This window comes from Myotis davidii, unplaced genomic scaffold (assembly GCF_000327345.1).
Source record: "Myotis davidii unplaced genomic scaffold, ASM32734v1 scaffold374, whole genome shotgun sequence".
Taxonomy (NCBI): Eukaryota; Metazoa; Chordata; class Mammalia; order Chiroptera; family Vespertilionidae; genus Myotis; species Myotis davidii.
The window spans coordinates 716,798-739,371 of record NW_006287082.1 but is presented as its reverse complement, the minus strand read 5'-3'; the positions used below and the strand labels follow the sequence as shown (position 1 = coordinate 739,371).

The 22,574-nt window shown below is 34.5% G+C and overlaps 1 pseudogene; it reads left to right on the top strand.

The window, feature by feature from the left end:
• Window positions 1-21,155: 21,155 nt before the first annotated feature.
• LOC102753291 lies at window positions 21,156-22,024 on the top strand (annotated as a pseudogene).
• The last annotated feature ends 550 nt before the right edge of the window (window positions 22,025-22,574 follow it).

Sequence of the window (22,574 nt, the reverse complement as noted above, 5' to 3'; positions counted from 1 at the left end):
CAAAGGACTTGTATGCATGCATATTAGCATAACCAATGGACACAGACCCTGGGGCAGTGGGGACTTGCCTTGAGGGTGGGAGTGGCCTGGAGGGGGGTGGTCAATTGGGGAAAAAGAAGACATATGCAATACTTTAAACAATAATAAAAAAAAGAAATGGTATCTAAAAGTGGAACTTTATTATGAGGTATATTACTGAGATGTTAGAGAGGCTCAAGGATTTTTTCCCTTTATATTCCTCTTCTAACTTAATATCATAGTACACTCATCTTAATATCAACCAAATATCTTCAAAATTTAATAGGTGTATTTAAGGCCTATCTTTCTATATCTTTATCTATCCTTTCATTTACTGTTAGTCATCATGTGCTGCAGTAGCAGGTGACATCAATTAATACTGCCAAGACTTACAAGACATTTATTTCTTGCTCTCATTACTTGAAGGTTGCTAGTTGGCTGAGTCTCTGGTGAGTTGATCCTGCTTATCTGAGGTCACCTTCTTCTCAGAGAGAAGCATTAGCCTTTATCTGGGGCATGGTACTCTCTAATAAAAGTGAGGAAAAGAGGCAGAACCAAACCATGAAAGCACAATTTAATATGTCTACTTTGATGTGGAATATGTCACATCTATTTATATTTAATTTGTCATAGCAAGTCACCTGGCCAAGTCAGTGGTTTAAAGTAGTGTTTTACTTGAATGGAGTCCTATTAAAGGCAGGGAAGCAGTGAGTAAGTGTGAATAGATAATGATGTATGTCATATCTGTGTACAAATACTTTAAGCAACTCCTTATAGACTCTGACTTAGGCATATATTTTAATCATATTTAATTTATTTTTTATAAATAAAAAAGTGGGCCAAATATTCCTAAACCTTCTCAACAGAGTTCAAAATTTTCTGAAACACATACTGGCCACCAGATATGAATTTTTTTTCTTTTACTATCCATTGTGCCATCAAGTATGTTGCTCATGCAAAATTTCTTAAAATAATTCATGAAATAACAAAAAGCCATTCTTTATAATTATGAAAAAGTAGCTTGCATTGACCCCCACTTAGGGAATTTATAATGTATTTCTTATTCACCTCCACTCTCATCACTCCACATGAAACCATTTGTTCCTAGTGTTAAATGGGTACTTTTTTATCCTTTTGTTCTTGGAAATTTCTTTTAAACCACTGACCCAATACACAAGTTATGATGCTAACGTATTTGAAATTCTCTCATGTAAAGACATAAACAACTACCACAACATGATTGCTGCCTACACCTGACATCTGTCGTACAGTGCATTATGATTTTAGGCGTGTTAAATGTGAAAGTAAGTGTGTATGTTAACATTAATTTGACTATTGTGCCTTCTTCACTTACAAATAATTTCAACATTTTACTACTTTTATCTATTATGCTTGTGATGAGATTGTGCAAGATTACTTTATCAGAGAAGTTTTAATTATACTTATTTTGTTTTGTTTTGACCCTTAATATATAATAAAATTTACTGAATATTTTTTTCTGTATCCATTGAGATAATCACATGATTTCCCTCTTTTATATTTAATTATTGTAAATTCTATTAAGTGGTTCTAAAATAGTAATTCAGTAGTGCAGTTTTGAGGTAATCTAAGCTTAATTATAATGCATTATTATTTTATTTATTGGGGTTTTCTTTTTTAAATAATCCATGCCTGGATTAAGTATCAGAGTTGCATATCCAAATAAAAGTAACTTAGGAGTGGTCCTTTATTTGCCTTTTCCTGGAAAAGATATATATAACAGTGAGTCACATAAATCTGAATGTTTAGTGGAAATAATCTGTTAATTCATTTGAGTAAAGTGGTTTCTTTATGGAAAAATTTGTAAAAGAGTTATTTATAAAATAGTCATAGAATTTTTTTAGGTTTTCTTCTTCTTCCCAACTTAGTTGTAATGATTGTATGTTATATAGATTTATCTATTTCTTCTGAAATATATAATTTATTAACAAGAAGTAGCTTAATATTTTCCTATTACCTGAATAATTTTGTAGCATTTATTCTTATAAATGGTTGTTTATTTCTAATATTGTTTGTTGCCTTCTCTATTTTTTTAAAGTTTACTTTGTAAGAGGTTTGTCCTCTTAATAACTACTTTTGAATGTAAAAGGGTATTGTTTTACTTTGATTGCATATTTATTTTCTATTTTTAATTATATGATTCTTATATCTTTTCACTATTTATTAACTTTTGAAACTCTATTAAGACATAAGTTAAACCTTCATACTATATCCTCCTTAATCCTATCTTAATCACTCTTTTGTATTATTTTTCACTCTATAATGCATTTTATATGTTTCTTTGGATCCCATCTTCCAATTCATTATTTCTCTGTCCAGCTTTTTCTAATCTTTTTTTAAAATGTATCCACTTATAATTTCTGTTTTCTTTCCAGTGTCAACTTCTCACCCATTATTGTTAATTATATTTAGGGCTCTGTTCATTTCTTTAAATATTTTAAACATAAATATATTTTAGTGTCAAAGATGACAGTATAAGAAGCCTTAGTGCATGTGATTCTGTTATTATTGTTTTCCTGTCTCTTACAATTACAAACTTTTATCCTCTTTTTAATAAGTAAAATTCTCACTTTCTTTAGGATCGCTGTATTTTCTATGGGAATTCATTAGAGCTTTAGTGTGAAGGGATTTCTCCAGATGGTTTGTCTACTAGTATGTTTCTGTCAGTGGCTTGGCATTTTCAGTACAACACCCTGTGACTAAATTAATTATGTTTTTTTTGGACCACATAGGTAAGATAAATTCATACAACAGTGACAGGCAACTTACTTCAGTTTTCAAAGATCACCTACCACAACACCCCTGTGATCCAGTTTCTATAATTTCTTATTAATTCATCTGTGCATCAAATTTATTTCTTATTTACTCTTTCTCTGAAGGCGGGGCTCCTTGAGATATTACTTTTATGCATGGATCTCTAATTTAACTCTTCATCTTGGGTGAGTCTGAGTATTTATTTCCAATCTCCCACATTCTATACAGCAGTTAAAATGGAAGGTCTCGGTTACTAAGATTTGACTCAAGACCCTCAAAGTAAAGTGATGTGAGCTAGATTATCTTCATGACACCTGTTTCACTGAGTTTTTGTCCTCTACTAATTGCTTAATTTTAAGCCAGCATAATTATTCTTTCAAATGTGTATATATGATTCAGCTTTTGAACTGATTTCTTCAAATAATTATTTTAGGCTATATAGTTGCCAGTACTACCAGGAACAGTCTGAGTATATGAATATTCATGTTTGAAATATCAGCATAGATTACTTTTATATTTATATAATTGCAAAAAACAACAACTCAGGATGTTATCAATATTTTTGCTTAAGGATTCATAAAATGTATCCCATTTTTAAAATGTCAATATGCATCACATCCCAAATATGTGATATAAAGCATATTTTTGTTTATTTATTGAATACTCTCTTTCTTGTATGCATTACCTTTTCATAAACTCTCTTGCTTTTCTATTGGTTTCTGTTGATTTCTTTTCATATTCCATTTTGTTGTGCAATTCACATGTAAGAAGCTATTTAATAAAGGGTTAATATTGCTAAAATATAAAATGCATACAGTTTAAAATACAAGGAGATACCATTGATATATCCCTATTTCTTTTGGCGAATACAATGGCTTCTTGGTAATGTGGTAAGGCTTTCCTTTTCTGATGTAATCACCCCTCTAAATGGCCAAGTATAAACCACACCATCACTTTGAAAGCTATGCAAGGCTGCCCCCTCCTGTCTGGCAGATAGCAATATATTCTGGCAATATATCCTGAATATGCAGATAGATTTTTCAAATGTAATTGGACAGACAGTTGACTCAGTAGCAACTCAGAAAAGCAAAGTACATCAGTCTAAAATGAACAACTGACAGGTAATGGTTGACTGCTGGTAAAGAAAATATGTTTGCTTTATGCTCCCACTGGGATTTTCCCTGACTCTCAATTGCAGTCTTTCCTTACAGTTGATTTTTCATCTTCCTCTCTTCTTTTTATTTCCTAATATGTGTTATTTATGTAATTCAGGGGAGTACTTGTGAAAGCAATTGATGGGTACATATAAGGAGAGAAACGGGAACATATGTATTAAGATTTTCCTTAATTTTAAATTTGCTTCTGTGTATGATGTGACATACATCTGTATATCCATCCTTGTAGCACAACATCTTTGTTTTAGTTATTAGAGTATTATATTACATTTTATATGCCTATCATACCTTTAAAATTTTTTGCATACTCAAAACATAATTTATTTTTCTCAAAAGTCATTGATATTGGTGAATGTGTTTCCATACATTGTCTTGAAATATACTTTGTGCTCTTTAAATTATGAAGAATAAATAAAATATCCTCTTAATCTTTGAAAGTTTGCATCATTGAGCAAGAATAAAAATCATTCTCAAGCTTTTGAAATTATTATAAATCTGTATGCATGGTTTATCAGTTAGGGTTTACTGAGAGATGTAGACTACTATGAATGAAATTAAATAACTTTTTAAAGGCATAGACATCACACACTTATGGTACCTGGTTTAACAGTCTTTGTATGATTATTCTGGCTCTATCTCCGGGGCTGAGCTTGAGGCTGAGAGGTATTAACGTTCTGAAGGGACATGAGCATGGAATGAAAGTGACCAGGAGCACAATGGGAACCCAGGAAAGCAAATCACAACTTCATCTCTCAATACCTTCAGTCTTGATGCGGCGGCAGACTTTCAGGATAGGTGGGCACTCTTCACCACGGAGCTGCAGGCGCGCTGGGCCAGGCTGTGGAGAAGCTAAGGGAGGAGACCTGGAGACTCGTGTGCTCGGTTTGATGCTCATGTGACTTAGTTCATGCTTAGCCCCTTAAACTCCATCCCTGCCCGCCATGGGCACATTGTTCTTGAAGACAGTTGAAGGAAATTGGCCGTCATCAAAGGAATAGTCATTTTGTCCGTCTGCTTCATATGATCCTCCTCTGAATCTAAACCTTTGCCAGTTACTATGCTGCACAATAAACCGCCCCAAAACTCAGTGGCATGGAAAATACATTATGTTCACTAATTCTTTGAGTTGTCTCATCTGCCTGTTGCTGGGGACCCTACTTGGCAGACTTGATGCATGGAAATAACTTCGCAGGTGTCTTTACTCATATACTTTGTGGTTGATGCTAGAGGTTGGCTGGAACTTCAGCTCGGGTTGTTGCACAGAATACTTAGACGTGGTCTCTTTCTGTGGCTTGGACTCACAGCATATTGACTTTAGAGTACTTGGACTTCTTTCAATTACTTTCTACAGACATCTTCCATAAGCAAGTGCACCAAGGCAACCAGATAAGCTTTCTTCCCTACCCTCAGAATTTCAGGGGTGAGTGCATAGTTCCTACCTCATAACAGGAAAAGCATGTAAGAATTATATCCCAAAGAACAAATTAAATAATTTCTTATAAACTCAGAAAAAGCAGGGCTCTCTATACATGCTACATTTGAAAAACCTTTGATATATTTACCATAGATCTATGTGCTATTCAGGGAGTTGTACAAAGATTTAAAAACACTGACTTCACATAGGCTCACAGCTGACATCTGAAACGTAGCATAGAGGTTGATATATAATAAGTTCTGCATAAATATTTGCTGTTGCTTAATTATCATCTCCGGTGCCATTATTGTATTGAACATTCATAAAGGAATAATATGAGAAGAGTTATACCTTGTATACAGGTTATAAAGTTAATTAGAAGATCAGAAGATTTAAGGTTCATTAGCAGAGATTTTTTCCAGTAATAATATATTTTAATAAAAATCACAGTAATAGAGGAAATTGGTTCCCTGAAAATATTGTAGTGGAAATTGGAGTCAGGTGATGAGAAAATTATAGATATATTAGACAATTATATATTTATATAATTGACTTCTTTATAAAAGGTAAAGTGAATTCACTATAGTGGATGCAATTTAAGTTAATGCTATTTCTAAATGCAGATAGATACAAACTGTGTATAAAATATGAAAGTGTAATTGTATGAGAAACATTTAACGTAGGAATGAGAAAATTTGGATTTTAAATCTGTTGCTTTGAATATAGTAAGTTAAAACGTTCACAATACTGAATAAAACTCAGTCTCATTGGAAAACATCATTCTTATGAATAATTTTAAAAACATTTTAATTATTTTGATTTATGTCAGACTGGCAAAGTCAGCAAACTCACCAGCCATGGTTATGAAAGTGAGGGGAAGAACTGTGACAGTCTCTCAATTACACCTGCAACCCAATTGGCCCCGCAGTGATATTCATTCCAGGCGCTCCTATGGAGACATAGTATTGCAGTAATATTTCTGGACACCTTTATAGTATATACACTAAGTTACAGGTAGTCTCTATATTACCCAACCCTCAATGTTACTTTTTATGAGCCTAGTTTCTATGCCGAGGACTGAAAACCAGCTCAATTTTCTGTTTCCAAATGTGTAAAATTCAAAGATAAAGACTACGGTATTTTTCAAGCAGAGTTATTTTGTCAGAAGTTAGATTCAAAGCTCATTAGTATGTAGTAATCAAATTAGAGAACTAAAAAAATTCACTCCATTAATGTGTTAAATACTTATGGGTTGTTTGTCATACATAATGAACACAGATCTAGGTATTATGTACACCAACATACTAGACCATGCCAAATGTTATAATTTTCTGAAGAGGTAAAGAAATAAAGCAAATGCTAATATGTAGTAAGAGGTAAACCATACAGTTGGTAAAAACACTGGATAACAAGGGAGAGAGAAGCATTCAGAAAACCTTCCCAGAGGAGGGCAAAACAGAACTCAAACATAAAAAAGTATACAAGATGACTTTCTTGCAAAATGACTGTTTTTTGAATGAGAATTTTTCTAATTAGTCATAAATTATTGTAGAGCATTTCCCTATGGAAATGTTATAGATGATGCATGTAGTCACTGAAGTACGAACTTAACACATCAAAAATGTGATGCAAAATTTAATACCCAACATCTGCTCACTCTGTGGAAATCAGGCCCCTTAACAAAAGCTTTCAGCTGAACTGCAGATTTGATCCAAATCTTTGCTTTTCTTGGTTCTGTATGTCAAAGGCTCGTGGAGTATTTGATAAAAAAGAATGCATGTTAAGTTTCTGAACATAAAAATTTGTTCTGATTTTAAGAGTGATGTATGTGCACTATACAAAGTTTGGAACATGCTAATACAACAGAAACCCAGCAAAGAGGAAAATTGACTTAGATATTTCTCATTGATAGTAATAATGACTGACACCTTATATTTGGTTAAACATATAGGCTGTGTAATCAGGAAAAAAAAACACATTTCAAATCCTTGTACTCCCTAATTTAAATCTAATTTTATTTCACCACTTAGTGTAAAAAAATATCCCAATGTACCTGGAATGACTTGAAGCTATGTCAGCCTGTGAGTACAAATAGTGTCTCTTTGACCTTCAATATCCGAATTGCTTTGCCAGGTTAGTCCTTTCATAGTAACACAGGTATCAGGGCATCCACAGAATGTTTCCATGTTATCCAGGCCGGGCTGCTCCAAGTGTGCCATGTGTTCATCTGCTCCAGCTTCCTCATGTAAACACACCCTGTACACTTTATTCCTCAGCCTCTGTGGTAAGTCTCTGTGGGCACAGCCTCTATGCCATGGCAACAGGCCCTGCTTTTCTTCTAGTTTACACAATCTAGCGTATGTTGCCAATGTGTTCCCCAGAGAGACGAGGATACTATACCTTTTCTCAGTCAGTGTTAAGCCTTGTTGCTTTGACCTTTGCACAGCACAGTATGTATAAGGTTCTTTGATTAATAAGGACCCTTTGCTGCTGGGTGTATATTTCATTTCCATAGACTTTGAAAGAGAATCCACATTTTCCTATCCCTCTTTTCAGCTGAGGAATAATGGGGGGGGGAAAAGGGGGACCTTTTAATACTTTCAACAATAATTTTTAAAAAAGAAAGTATTGCAGATGTCCCCCTTCCCCCCCCCATTGACCCCCATATAACCCACACCCATCCCCAACCCCAGTTCTAGTGCATAGAGCCTCTTTGCCCTCTGTAGGTTCCAAATGATTACTGAGCCAGCCCCTATTGCAAATGCAAAGCGATTAAAAGTGATGTACATGCACATGTGGCTAGGAGGGAAGATTATTCCTCTTTGACTCCATCCCCTGTTAGGCTTCAACATTCTGCTAAATGTGTAAAAATATTTCTAAAATAATCCAATTGTGTGATATTATATGTACATGTATAGAAAGGGATTGAAAACTAAACAGTATCCTTCCTAATGTTTTAAATTTTGAAACTGTCAGAAGCACCTTTAGTAAACGTCAAAAAGAGGAGATGAAGAATAGGTTGCTTTTCAAAAACCAGAAATTACACTGAGGTTTTTACAGCATATGTGAAAAGCAAACATATCTCTAGACAGAGAACTCAGGGAGTTCATTGTAAGTTCAGGTACAAGTAAAGAGATTAACAATAAGTACAAATCCTGAATTATTACTAGTTGTAATACAGTTGTGTTTCATGCATTCCCAACATTATCTAAAGCATGCCACCAATCCATCCACATTTGAAGATTTAAAGTGAAGTTGAGTAATAACAATCCCAGAAATAAAATAATTACATACCCACAAAACAAATTCACATTTTTTACATTAAATGATAAAACAGCACAATAATTGCAATGAATATAAAAGCATAAAATGTTTTAATTTTGCTTGAGACTGAATTAATTCAAGATTATTTAAACAACTAAGTCAAAAATTTAGCTCAGTTTCAAGGGTAAAATAATTGATATTTTATAGCACAGCCTCCAGATGACTAAGAGGGGCCTACTGCATTGTTTTCACTCCTTCAGCTTTGTCCTGTGTTTACTACAGGATGCTCTGCATCAGTGACTACAATGCTAATTATTCAAGCTCAGGGAAATTAGGAGTTAAAAATAGCTCTTCTCAGCAAATGTGGTAGAAATGAGAGTGGCTTCTGTCACTAAGGTGGGGCAAAAGTAGGCTTGTGCTTGTGTGTACATGAGACAGAGTTTATTCTTGTACTATTATTTATTAATTATTGTATTATTTTCCGTATGACAATTATAAACCTGCTTCTGCCCCCACCCTCTATACAGTGAACCACCAGCAAACATTGTTCTTTCTGTCCTCACAGTTCTGAGCTTTGCTGAGTTTGAGATCTCAGTTCTCAAATGAGAATGTTTCCAGCAAAGGATCCAATAATATTATCATTGTATTAGAAGCTGAGATTGCCCTATTTCACTTTTTTTTTTTCTTATTGGGCCATTGGAAGAACTAGATAAGAAAGAAAAAAGAAGAGAAACTAGAATTTTGGTAGGTGTATGATCTGGAACTTCTTGAGTAAATAGAGTGGATGTTACAAAATAGAGCAGAAAGTAAGTAAGAAAACAAAGGGACTGAAATATCACATAGGTAAAATCTTCAAAGGCTTGGATCCCCCAGGAAAGGCTGGACCAATCCACAAGGTAAAGAAAAAATAAGGAGAAAAGAAAGAAATTAACTAAGATGAAACCAACAGTAAGGGAAACAGGGAAGATGGTGTAAAAAATAAGTAATAGGTGTAAAATCTCAAAATCAGTTGCAGAAATGAGGAACATAGTATTCACTCATTTTCTTCTATGTAGCACTATACATATGTTTGTATGTATTAACTATATATATTTGATTTTGCAATTTAGTCCATAGATTAGAGAATACTGAGGCAGAATTAGATCATTTTAGGAAGAAATAATATCATACAGAGATTGCGGGCTTTGAATTAAGTATCATATGATGTCACTCATATGTGGAATCTAAAGAATAAAATAACTGATGAACAAAATAGATCCAGAGACATAGAAGCATAGAACAGACTGTGAAATCTCAGAAAGAAGATAGGGGTGGGTGAGTGGGAAAAGACAAACCAAAAAACTTATATGCAAAAATGCATAACCCATGGACAGACAATAGTGTGGTGAAGGCCTGGGGTTGGGGATTGGTGGGGGGATATAGGAGTCAATGGGGAAAAAAGGGGGACATCTGTAATACTTTCTTTTTTCAAAATCTTTATTGTTGAAAGTATTAAAAGGTCCCCTTTTTTCCCCCCCATTAACCCCTCCAGCCCACTCCTGTCCCACTGGGCCCTCACTACGCCACTGTTCATATCCATGGCTTACGCATATATGCATACAAGTTCATTGATTGGTCTCTTTCCACCTCCCCTCCCCTGCCTTTCAACAATAAAGATGAATTATAAAAAAAAGAAAGTGCATGAAACTGTGGTCATCATTTGGGGTAGAATTAGGATAGGTTTAATTACAGAAGAGATTTTTCTATGGTGTTAGGCAGAGGCACTGCTCTTGGTATTGTTGTTTTTTTGAAGCTTGGATATTTGAAGAAGAAATAAGGTGTATGTTGATGTGAAGCAGTTGAAATGGTGGAGCATAGTGTATATTTTTCATAGTTTTTGGCTGTCTACAATATTGAAACACCCTGTGCAAGTGTAAATAGTGTGTAGATATTTGTTTGAAGTCAGAAACGTACTTTCCCTGCTTTTTTATTAAAAATGTTCAATGTTGACATAATTGCAGGTGTTCCCCTCTCCCCATCCTTTTAATTGATGTGAACTCCATCAATCCAAATTGTTTATACCAACTTCAAAAGAGATGCAAGAAATCAAAGAAGTAGGATGATAGTTGATTCGCCTCTGGTGAATGTAATGTCAAATTCAACTGCCCAGAAGCTTTTATTTATTTTTTTAAATATATTTTATTGATTTTTTACAGAGAGGAAGGGAGAGAGAGATAGAGAGTTAGAAACATCGATGAGAGAGAAACATCGATCAGCTGCCTCCTGCACATCTCCTACTAGGGATGTGCCCGCAACCCAGGTACATGCCCTTGACCGGAATCGAACCTGGGACCTTTCAGTCCACAGGCCGATGCTCTATTCACTGAGCCAAACCGGTTTCGGCTGCCCAGAAGTTTTTAGAAACTCAATCTAAAAATTCAGAGGTTTTAGGAAAAGTGGCTAGTAGACAGTATTAATTGTGGTATCTGTGCCCAGTGACAATGGTACAATTGTCATCGCTGAAAAGATAATGTGCTCTGGGCTAGACAATGCTCATAGTTGTATAACTTCCAACTTTGGTTATTGGGCTTTGAGAAGATTAAAAGTTATAAATATGTATTCATATATTTATTTTCTGCTAAAACTAGCTGTAGTGGGTCTCTCTGAAAATGCCCCCAAAGTGATAAAGTGACAGAGCACAATGATAACCTCATTCCTTGGATGAGGAAGGAATAAAAACGAAAAGCAAAACAACACACACACACAAGAGCTCATTACCTCTGACTCTTCAGTAACAGTGAACACAAAACATACATTAATATCTCAAAAAAGTAACCTTCTCTCTGAATGGAAATTCTTATGTAATCAGAATGGAGGTCTCATTTGAGCCTAATCACAAATCCCCCCACTGCTTTTTTTGAATAACATGCATTAATGCCAACATTTTCAGAAAAAAGAAAAGCTGGAAACACATGAAAGAGCAATGTCTTAAAGCAGTCTTCTCAAGACATGAAGTGATTTTAGATTTCAATGGCTGCTGTTGCAAGACAAAAGCAACTAAGAAAACAACTTAAGGGCAAAAAATTCCCTTGTTAAAATAAAAGAAAAGAAAGGAATCTGTGGCAAGTCAACATAATTAGGTCTAAGGCAGAACAACTTTGAATCCCACATAAAGGGCAAGAGAACAAGAAAAAGATAAGAGTGGACTTCAGCGGTCTGGGGGCTAAAACTCACTGTGCCAATTTGTGGGGTTTTTCTTTCTGGGACATTCTACAGCAAACATGGTCTGTAACTGTACAAATACCATCAGGTAAGGTTGCCACCACTTTCCTACTCTCCAGGAGGGCATATATAGGCAATCTTCCTGCTGGTGGGTAACTAGCAGAGAGAAACAGCTCCCAGAAATTAAGATGTAGGTACTTAAATCTTTTGACAGACAGAAATTTCCTACAGGATTCAGACTGAGATATGCACCAATCCTGAAACAGAAATAATTGGGAGAACCAAGAAATGGGACTTGGTCTATATTTGCCTTGCATTTTGGCATGGGATCAGGTTATAGATCATGCCAGCATTTATGATTTCTAAGAAGCTTCTTCTCCAAGTACCTAAAGGATTAGAGGCAATGACATTTCCCTAACGATCTCATGTCATTTAATTTTCTTAAAGAACATTAGACTTTCAACACTCAAATCTAGATATCTATACCTGATTTAAAAAATATATATTATTGCACCAGTTCCAACAGTGGAGGGATATATGATAGAGGTGTTCAACATTATTTATTTAGATTTAAATCAAATAGTGCCCACCTATAGACTTGTTTTACGTATGGAATGAAATAGTTTATTGTATTGACTATTCTTATATACTAAGAATTTTAAAAAAGTTGTAAGTCTTACTGTGGAGTTAAAAATTGCCAAAATAAAAGATAATCATATTTCAGATAAACCACTTTGCACATTTTAAAAATAAAAAGATTATATTGGTAAAATAACTTACATGACACGACATTTCCATCAGGACTTTTGTGGTGTGTAGTAAAAGATGTAATAGAGGTGTTTAATTTATATCCAGAGCTCTTAAGTAAAAATTCAGTAGTGTCTCATTTTTCAACACTACATATTTTTTTACTTTTTTTATTTAATAGCCACAGTTTTCTATTTTCAGTTATCTATGCAAACATTTTTCTACAAAGTCAGATTGCCTTTGGAACTTTCTAAATAATAACCTGGAAATTTTCAAGGTGATCTTTATTATCATATGTATCTTTATTAGCATTCAGATATGCTTCCTTAATATGAAAAAGCCTCCTGCTTTTTCTTATCTAACATTCTCCAAACATTATAAAAGAGGAGAAAAATGTGTAGGAAAGAAAGATGCAAAGATATGAAAAATATTTTTCATACTAGGTAGACTATCACTTATATGCAATTAATATTAGCATAAATGACTCAAATAAAAGTAATTTTCAAAAACATATGGACACTCTTATAATTGAGAAGGCATTTCTGCATTGTGAATCATTTTTCAACATTCACAAAACATGGGGGAGGGGCGGCGGGGACTAGCATTCTCTCTTAATTGAGACTGAAGAGGAGAATGACAATGTGAGGGCCTGCAGCCTTCTGTTTATGCATTCTTCCTTCAGTGATTTATGTCTTTCATAGCAAAAGTCAGGAGTCACTGCTAATATATGAATATATTACAGGTGTCAGAAGAAGTGAAATACATTCTTGCTGAATAATAAAATAAAAATCCATTAATAAGGAAAGGTAAATACTGTTGAAAGCAGGCTGCTCATATCTCACTCATAAAATAATCTCAGCAAAATGTGATGACTTGTAAATGTTTTAAATATCTGCTGTCTATTGTGCAGTTATAATTTAACAGGTTCAGAACCCATACTATTAATTCCTCCTCCCAAAATTTAAGCATAAAGAAATAAAATAGATATAGATAGTTAAAATTAGATTATATGTATCCAATATCATATATACATACATATATATATATATATACATAACATAGGTTTAAAATCATTTTTTAACAAAAAAATATCCAATATCATATATACATACATATATATATACACATAACATAGGTTTAAAATCATTCTTTAACAAAAAAAGTTAATATATACAATATTTTATGTAAAATGTGGTCCCAGCAAAAGGAGCAGGATATCAGACAGGAGACTAGTCTTAAAAACTCAAGAGATAGTAGATAAAGAGAACAAACTGTGAGATAGAGAAAAGGGACATACTCAAATATAGTTAGAAGTGCACTTAATCAGTGTTATGTTAACTGAAAGTTGTATGTAAGAGGAATGAAGTAACACTGAAGTTTACTAACATGAAATATAATATGGTCTGGCCAGGGTTGCTCAGTGGTTGAGTGTCAACCCATGCACCAAGAGGTCACTGCTTTGATTCCCAGTCCGGGCACATGCCTAGGTTGTGGGCTTGATCCTCATGCAGGAGGCAGTAAATCAATGGTTCTCTCTCATTGATGTTTCTATCTACCTTTCCCTTTCCCTTCCCCTCTCTCTAAAAATCAATACAAACATTAAAAAAAGAGAAAAGGTAATATGGATAATTCAATCAATTAGGAAACCCAATGAAGCAGTCCAATAGATAGTAAGAATCATGGGAGAGGAGATACAGATGATAGAAGTCATAAACATTTATGCAATAATTAAAATCAAAAGTACAAATGAGATAAACTTAGCACACCATATCTTTCTAAAAGAAAAGATGTATTTCTTGGGAAGCTATAGGCCAATATCCTGCATTTTTCATTTTGATATTTCTAGCTACTCTCATGATGCCTCACACAAACTTAGGATTCATATATCTATAAATGTTCATCGAACAAGTGACTACCAAGTTTAGAAATAAGCATATAGAAAGGAGCTAATTTAACACTGAAAAAGAAATAGAGAGATTAGAAAAAATAAAAGTTTACTTTCTTGTTCACCAACTCCATTTGAGAATTTCAACCTGATGGAGTTCAAAACTTGGAAAAATTCAGTAGGGTTATATATTAAAATAAGCCATTTGGGATGAAATATTTGCTTAAGACATATGATAAGAAGTGTTACTCAAAATATACAAAGAATTCTTAAAACTCAACAATTGGTAAACAAACAACCCCTTTAAAAAGTAGGCAATAAGACTTGAACAGTCACCTCATCAAAGATGACATTCAGATGGAAAGTAAGGATCTGAAAGATGTTCAACTCATAGGTCATTAGGGAATTCTAATTGAAAACAATGAGATACCACTACATGCCTATTAGGTGATCAAAATTTAGAACACTGACTGATATATTGTCAATGAAAGCCCCCTCAATGAACTTAGTGTTAAAAGGGAAAGGTGTGGACAGCAGAATATGATTAATTAAAGATTAAATATAAAATATTGGTGATAATTTTTCTATGAATGTCTAGTGCCTTTTCAACTCAGTATTTTATTAACATTGACATTTTCTTCATTTTCTTTTGAGCAGTCCCTTGGGTTTGTTTTTGTTATGGGTTTTCTTAAAGTTTTGTTTGAACACTTAATGCTGACAAAGATACGAAGTAACAGAATCATTCTCATATTGCTGGTAAGAATGTTAAATGTACAAAGCCCCTGGAGAAAAAAGTATGACAATTTTTTACATACACTTACCATAGGATATAACAAATTCTTGGGGGCATTTAACCCAGAGAAATAGAAACTTACATTCACACAAAAACCTGTAACCAAATACTCAGAGCCACTTTATTCATTATAGCCTCAAGCCATAACACCCAAATGTTTTTCAATTTGTATATTTCAAACTAACTGGGCTACATCCATACAATGGAATCCTATTATGCAATAAAAAGAAATAAAATATTTTTAAAAATATATTTTTATTGATTTCAGATAGAAACATCAATGATAAGAGAGAATCATTAATTGGCTGCCTCCTGCATGCTCCCCATTGGGGGTCAAGCCCTCGATCTGGGCATGTGCCCTGACTGGGAATTGAACCAGGACTTCTTGGTTCATAGGTCGACGCTCAACTACTTAGCCATGCCGGCTGGGCAAGAAATAAAATTTTGATGCAAGCAACAATATTTCAGATAGAAACATCAATGATAAGAGAGAATCATTAATTGGCTGCCTCCTGCATGCTCCCCATTGGGGGTCAAGCCCTCGATCTGGGCATGTGCCCTGACTGGGAATTGAACCATGACTTCTTGGTTCATAGGTCGATGCTCAACTACTTAGCCATGCCGGGTGGGCAGGAAATAAAATTTTGATGCAAGCAACAACTTGGATAGATATCAAGGGAATAATGCTGAGTAAAGAATATCTCAAAAGGTTGCATACAGTATGACTCAACTTATATAGCATTTTGAAATGACAAAATTAGAGACATGGAGAACAGATTAGTAGTTGTTAGGCATGGAAGCGGTGGGGAATAAAGAGAGAAGGTTATCTATAAAATAATAACACAATGAATCCTTGTGGTAGAATTGTTCTGTGACTTGATTAATTTACTAATTCTCTCTTTAGCTGTGTTTGGTATGCTGTTAAACACATCTTTTAAAATAATAATATGATTACCATATTTTCAGTTTGAGAATATCGTTTCTTTTACATTTATTTTCTCATATGCTAAGTCATTTATCCTTTCCAGTTCACAACCAAATTTTTCAAGCTTGATTTTATCTCTTTGAGCATGTTAAGCATGGTTTTTACCATCTGTCTCTGATAATTCCACTCTCTGAGGTTCTGTGCATGTGTTTTTGTACTTTGTGGTTTCTGTATGTTTTTAATTCCTGTTGTCTTATCTCCTTATGGGATTGATTATCTTTAATTATGTGATGGACTTCGTATTTAAAAGTTGTTTATAAGAATATATTCAAACTAAGGATAATGTTATTTTTCTCAAGATGTTTGATTCAAAATCTCTTGAATCCAATTTTGGAGTAGGAGATATTGTGAGGGGCCACTGAAGATAGCTTGAAGCTAGACAGCATTTCGCATGAGGGTTGGTTTACTACTTGAATATCTTACTCTGAGGGTAAATATGTGTATCCTTCACTTATAAGAGTATCCTGGACTCCAATTTTTTCTCTAGTATCCTACAAACCTACCAAAAGTAATGCTATACTCCCTGGCCCTTATTCAGAATTGGCAATGTCCCAGGACAAAATGAGCTCCCAAGGCAAAACTTACATCTATCTAGTTTTAGTTTTATTTAATTGAACTAGTGGGCCTTATCTTTATTTTTAGCTTTCAAATATTTTAAGAAGATTTTCTTAAATATTGTTATGCATTTTTAGTTGTTTTCAAAGAGAAAGTTGATCTGAATTATATTATTCTGGCATTCTACATTGTCAGGTTAGAGTCGGGTGGGCAAACTTTTTGACTCGAGGGCCACAATGGGTTCTTAAACTGGACCGGAGGGCCGGAACAAAAGCATGGATAGAGTGTTTGTGTGAACTAATATAAATTCAAAGTAAACATCATTACATAAAAGGGTACGGTCTTTTTTTTTTTTTAGTTTTATTCATTTCAAACGGGCTGGATTCGGCCCGCGGGCCGTAGTTTGCCTACGGCTGGGTTAGACTTACTAAATTGACTCAGGCAAAACTTTTACTTGAAGTATCCTGATGGTGAAATTGTTTCTTTATCTAAATATGTTGCCTAAAATTATATAGAATATTATTTCAAAAATTAAGATCTTCTTCATATTTTTCCAGTTTACAGTTATCTCAGCCCCGGAAAATCCAGCCTCATTGTGCTCAGTCAAAAAGTCCATTCTTAGCTTTTAGGTTCCGCCTCCTGCACCTGGAGCCCAGACATCCCTTCCAGGCAGAAGCCAGGGCAATTGTAGCTTCATTTTGTTTTCATTTTGTGCTATTTTTCCTTCAATGTCTGAAAGCAACTCTTTTATATATTTTGTTCAGCGTTCTAGCTATTTTTAACTTGATGTTAAAATATTTACTCCATCATGGGGTTTTATTCCTTTAAAAAAAATTGAGTTATTTTATTATTGACTTTTAGAAGACATTCATTTTGAATATAATTTTTCACAAATATTTGCACACAAAATAATTTTAGCCATTTTCTGGCTTTTTGTTAATTTTCTTAATGTTGTTTTTGATGAATATATTTTTATGACTGTTAAAATTAAATTATAATCTATCGATTTATAGCTAAAATTTTAGTTTTGTATTAGGTCACATGATTGTTTTCTCCCTGGTTACTAAAGCCAAAGAAGTTTATTTATCTTTTGTATAACAGAGTAATGAATACTGAATAAACAAACAAACAAATCCTGTGTTATCATAGCAATTATACCAGCCACTGGCACCCATGGTTAAATACATACATAATATTCGATTACTGCAAGAAACAGAGTGTTCTGGCTTAGCCTCCACCTCAACAACAAAAAATCAAACTTGAAGTACTAGCTTGTATTACTAGCTTTATGACTGCATAAGATTACTTTCTGGTCTTCATTTTCCTCAGTTGTAAATGGTAATAATATTCCTTACCTTTCAGATTTGTTCAAACTATAAATTGCAGATGTTAAATGGATATCAACATCAGATCATAAACTTAGTTTCCTCGGTAGCAAAGATAATGCTAACTTTTCTTTTTATTTTACTAACTCAACTTTTTGCTGAACTGACAGAGACCAATAAATAGAACACACAGATACAATAAAGGAAACAAAGCAGAACAAAAAAAGGGCTTAAATTGAATATTAAACCTCTCACTTAATAATCTCCACAGATACTAAGTTACTGAGACAATTCTAAATTTTGCATATGCCCAAGGCGTCAAAAAGTATTTGGAGTTTACCCTCCAACTTACCTTTCACTGTACTTTCATTGAGAGAAACAATGTATATTTATATCCTAATGTGGTTGATGTCAATGCTTGAAATACAAAATTCTCTGAATTTTGTTGTAGCTCCTTCTACCTGGATGGGCCTGTCTGAGACCTTGTTATGTAATTGTCACTGCCAGAAAGCTGGGCCCACTTTCCATTTGCACTGGAATGCACAAAAGCTTTTCTCTGTGTGTTTCCGTTTCTCCTCGTTTTCTTAGTGTTCCAAGCCTGGGGAGTAAAAGATACTGTCTATTCTTTGGGCACTTCCTGATCATTTTGTTTATTGAATCTTTTTTGTAAAGGGAGAAATTTTATTAGTGGAATTGTTGAGTCTATGTGTGTGGAAAAACATTACAACATATTCTGCCAAAAAGTGGCACCTATTTTCCCCTTTCACTTCCAGTGTATAAGCCTGCAAAGCATGTACTATTAAAGTATACTTTTATAATATTTTTATAATAATGTAAGTAATAATGAAAGCTCATTCATGAATTTTGAAAGAGACAAAAGCATATGAAATAAAATATGAAATACCTATGACTGCACCATTTTGAATACTAATGCTGCTAATATTTTGGTGTATTTCCTTTCACTCTCACATTACATAGTATATGTATGTATGTAAACTATATCTAAATATAAATTATTTAAGTTATATTTTCTAAATTCTTTTTAAAATTAATATTGTACTATATATACATATTTCTATTATGCTTTTAAAAATACAGGGTCTTTATATTATCATGAATTTAGCAACATTTTTAAACAGTCTCTTAATAAATTAAACTTATTTTTGTTAAATTTTGAGGTGACAATGGTTCATAAAATTATATCGGTTTCAAGTGTTCAATTCTATGATACAGTATCTGTATATTGCATTGTGTGTCCACCACCCACAGCCAAATCTCCCTTTGCCACCATATACTCAACCCCCTCTACCCGCTATTCTACTACACCCCTAGTCCCCCTTTTCTCTGATAACCACCATACTGTGGTCTGTGTCTGTGAGTTTTTATTTGTTCATTTTATTTTTTTAAGTAAACATTATAAATATCACTGATGTAACCCGTCATGAGTATATTGATTTTCAATTTAAAATGTCAGTAAGTCAAACATAAGCAAGAGAAAAAAATATTCTACTTCTGAATGCCTCAGAGAGTAATCTACAGATTCATTCAGAACTTTCAAAATTCACAAGTAAAGGTGGTTTATGCATCTACTAAAAGATGTAAAATGCTATAATAAAAATCAAAATGTCTAAACTGTGACAGCAAAGAGAAGCCAATAGGGGAGGCAAACTACTCCAGATAAAATAGTTTCCACCTTTGAAATTTTGAAGCCAACTCAAGGCAAATGTTTTTATGATTAATAAAATTTTATTTTAAATTTAAAATAATGTTCTTGGTAAAAGTATAAAGCTACACTTCAGGAGCTCTGGGTTCTTTGCTTAGATCTGCTATTCATTTTTTCCCCCCAGAATTGGAGAGATATTTTGGTTTGAAATGCTTTCAGAGTTGTATCTCATATTCTACTACTTTCAAAATTCTAAAATAAACATTATTAAAAAAGAATATTTAGACTACCTTGTCTACAGTTTGAAAAGGAATTTGTGTTTCATGCAAAGCCAAGTGGAAAAAAATAGCCGTGTTTTACTTAAGAAAAATCACTTTACCTGACTTTAATCCAGAAATATTCACTGTATTCCTTCTGTCTTCATTTTGAAAATCTTAATTTATCCCCCGTTGCAGATGCTATGAGTGCCCTGGTCCTATTCTCTCAGCACTCAAAACTCCAAACCAATGGCTGTTTACTAGGAACACCTGTGTCTCTGGCTGCCGGTGTTGCTGCATGTACCATGATCAAGTTAAGGCACTCAGAGTAACCTTTAACCCATGATGAACTGAGAATTGATGAACAAATACTCTAGTTTACTATCCCCATGGGTAAGAAAACTCAGAGGCATGGTTTTACACTGTCCCAGAGGTTTGCAAAGGAGACTTGCTTGATAGTGCAAGCTGCCTTCACTTCACTGTCTCACTCCTCCAACTCCCTTCCTAGGGTTTCTGAGATCACTTCCCCAAAAGTAACTTCCACATGAATCCTTGTTCCAAAGTTGATTTCCAATGATACCCAACCTAATATGTGTCTAACATATTTTTTAAAAACATTTAAATACCCTGTTTCCCATGCAGACTTTGAACATCCACATTTGACCCAATGAAATGATAAACAAATTTTTAACCTTAAGATTTTATCAGATGGGAGTATTCCACATCTAAAAATTTTAGCAGGTTCATAGTTTTAACATGATTCCAGTAAATAAGTTTTAAAATATTAGAAAATCATCTATATGTTTTAACTTTGAATCAAAGTTGTAGCTTTGGATTAAGTTTCAAAACAGCAACAGTGTGGTTGATGACACTTCCTTAAAAATGTTGCCACCAGGAGAGAATGTGAATACTACAAGGTAGAAAGAGGCTAGAGCATGGCAGATACTGTAGTAAGTTTTAGCAGGAACTTAAGTAAAAGGTGATAAAAATTTGAATGAGGAGGGAGGTTGTAGAGATGATGCAGCGGCATGAAATCTACAGCTATTTGAAAGATGTGGTATAAGAGTTAAACATGGACGGCAGTGGACGTGGTTCCTCCGCGAGCCGAAGATGGCAGTGAACGCATATTCAACGTCAGTCACCGGTGAGAACCTAAGTCGACATGACACGCTGGCCTGGATCAATGAGTCCCTGCAGTTGAATCTGACAAAGGTCGAGCAGTTGTGCTCAGGGGCTGCCTATTGTCAGTTTATGGACATGCTGTTCCCTGGCTCCATTGCCTTGAAGAAAGTGAAATTTCAAACTAAGCTAGAACATGAATACATCCAGAACTTCAAGATACTACAAGCAGGTTTTAAGAGGATGGGCGTTGACAAAATAATTCCTGTGGACAGATTAGTAAAAGGAAAGTTTCAGGACAATTTTGAATTTGTTCAGTGGTTCAAGAAGTTTTTTGATGCAAGCTATGATGGAAAAGACTATGACCCTGTAGCTGCCAGACAAGGTCAAGAAACTGTCGTGGCTCCCTCCCTTGTTGCTCCAGCTATGAACAAACTGAAGAAACCTCTCAGCTCTAGCAATGCAGCTCCACAGAGGCCCATTGCAACACACAGAACTACTGCAACCCCGCAGGCTGGCCCGGGTGTGGTGCCAAAGAATCCTGGTGTGGGCAATGGGGACGACGAAGCAGCTGAACTGATGCAGCAGGTCAACGTATTGAAACTTACTGTCAAAGACTTGGAGGAAGAAAGAGATTTCTACTTTGTAAAGCTAAGGAACGTTGAATTGATTTGCCAGGAGAATGAGGGGGGAAACAACCCTGTATTGCAGAGGATTGTGGACATTCTCTATGCCACAGATGAAGGCTTTGCGATACCTGATGAAGGGGGCCCACAGGAGGAACAAGAAGAGTATTAACAGCTTGGACCAGCAGAGCAACATCCAAATTCTTCACTTCAAATAATGTGCTTAACTGTAAATTACTCCCTTTTATTATTTTTAGAGGACTCACTGGTTTCTTTCCATAAGCAAAAAGTACTTCTTCTTAAAGTGCACTTTGCAGAAGTTTCACTCTTTTTTCAATAAGTTTGAGTTAGGAGCGTTTACCTTGTAGCAGAGCAGTATTACCATCTAGTTGGTTCACTTAGGGAGCAAAGAGGCTGACCATGGGCTCACCATATGGATGCTGGTAACATTGATTGCTGGGGAAGGTGTTTTTATGTGATACGCTGAGGTGGATACCTCAGTAGTGAAATGTAAAGACTGATTTTAATTTTAAGCTAATGTGAAATCTTGGCAGAGAACGTTTTAATAAATGAATGCCTTAAGAGTATTTAAATTACGTTTGCATATTTCAAAATATAAAATGTAACCTGATAGGAGAGCTTGTGTGTTGCCCTTGTGTCTGGGAAGGAAGGGCCAGAACTTGGAACCTTTAGAACTTGCTGTTCACAGGCCTTGCAGAGCTGCTTGAATCTTCATAGGCCTAACCTTGGCCCC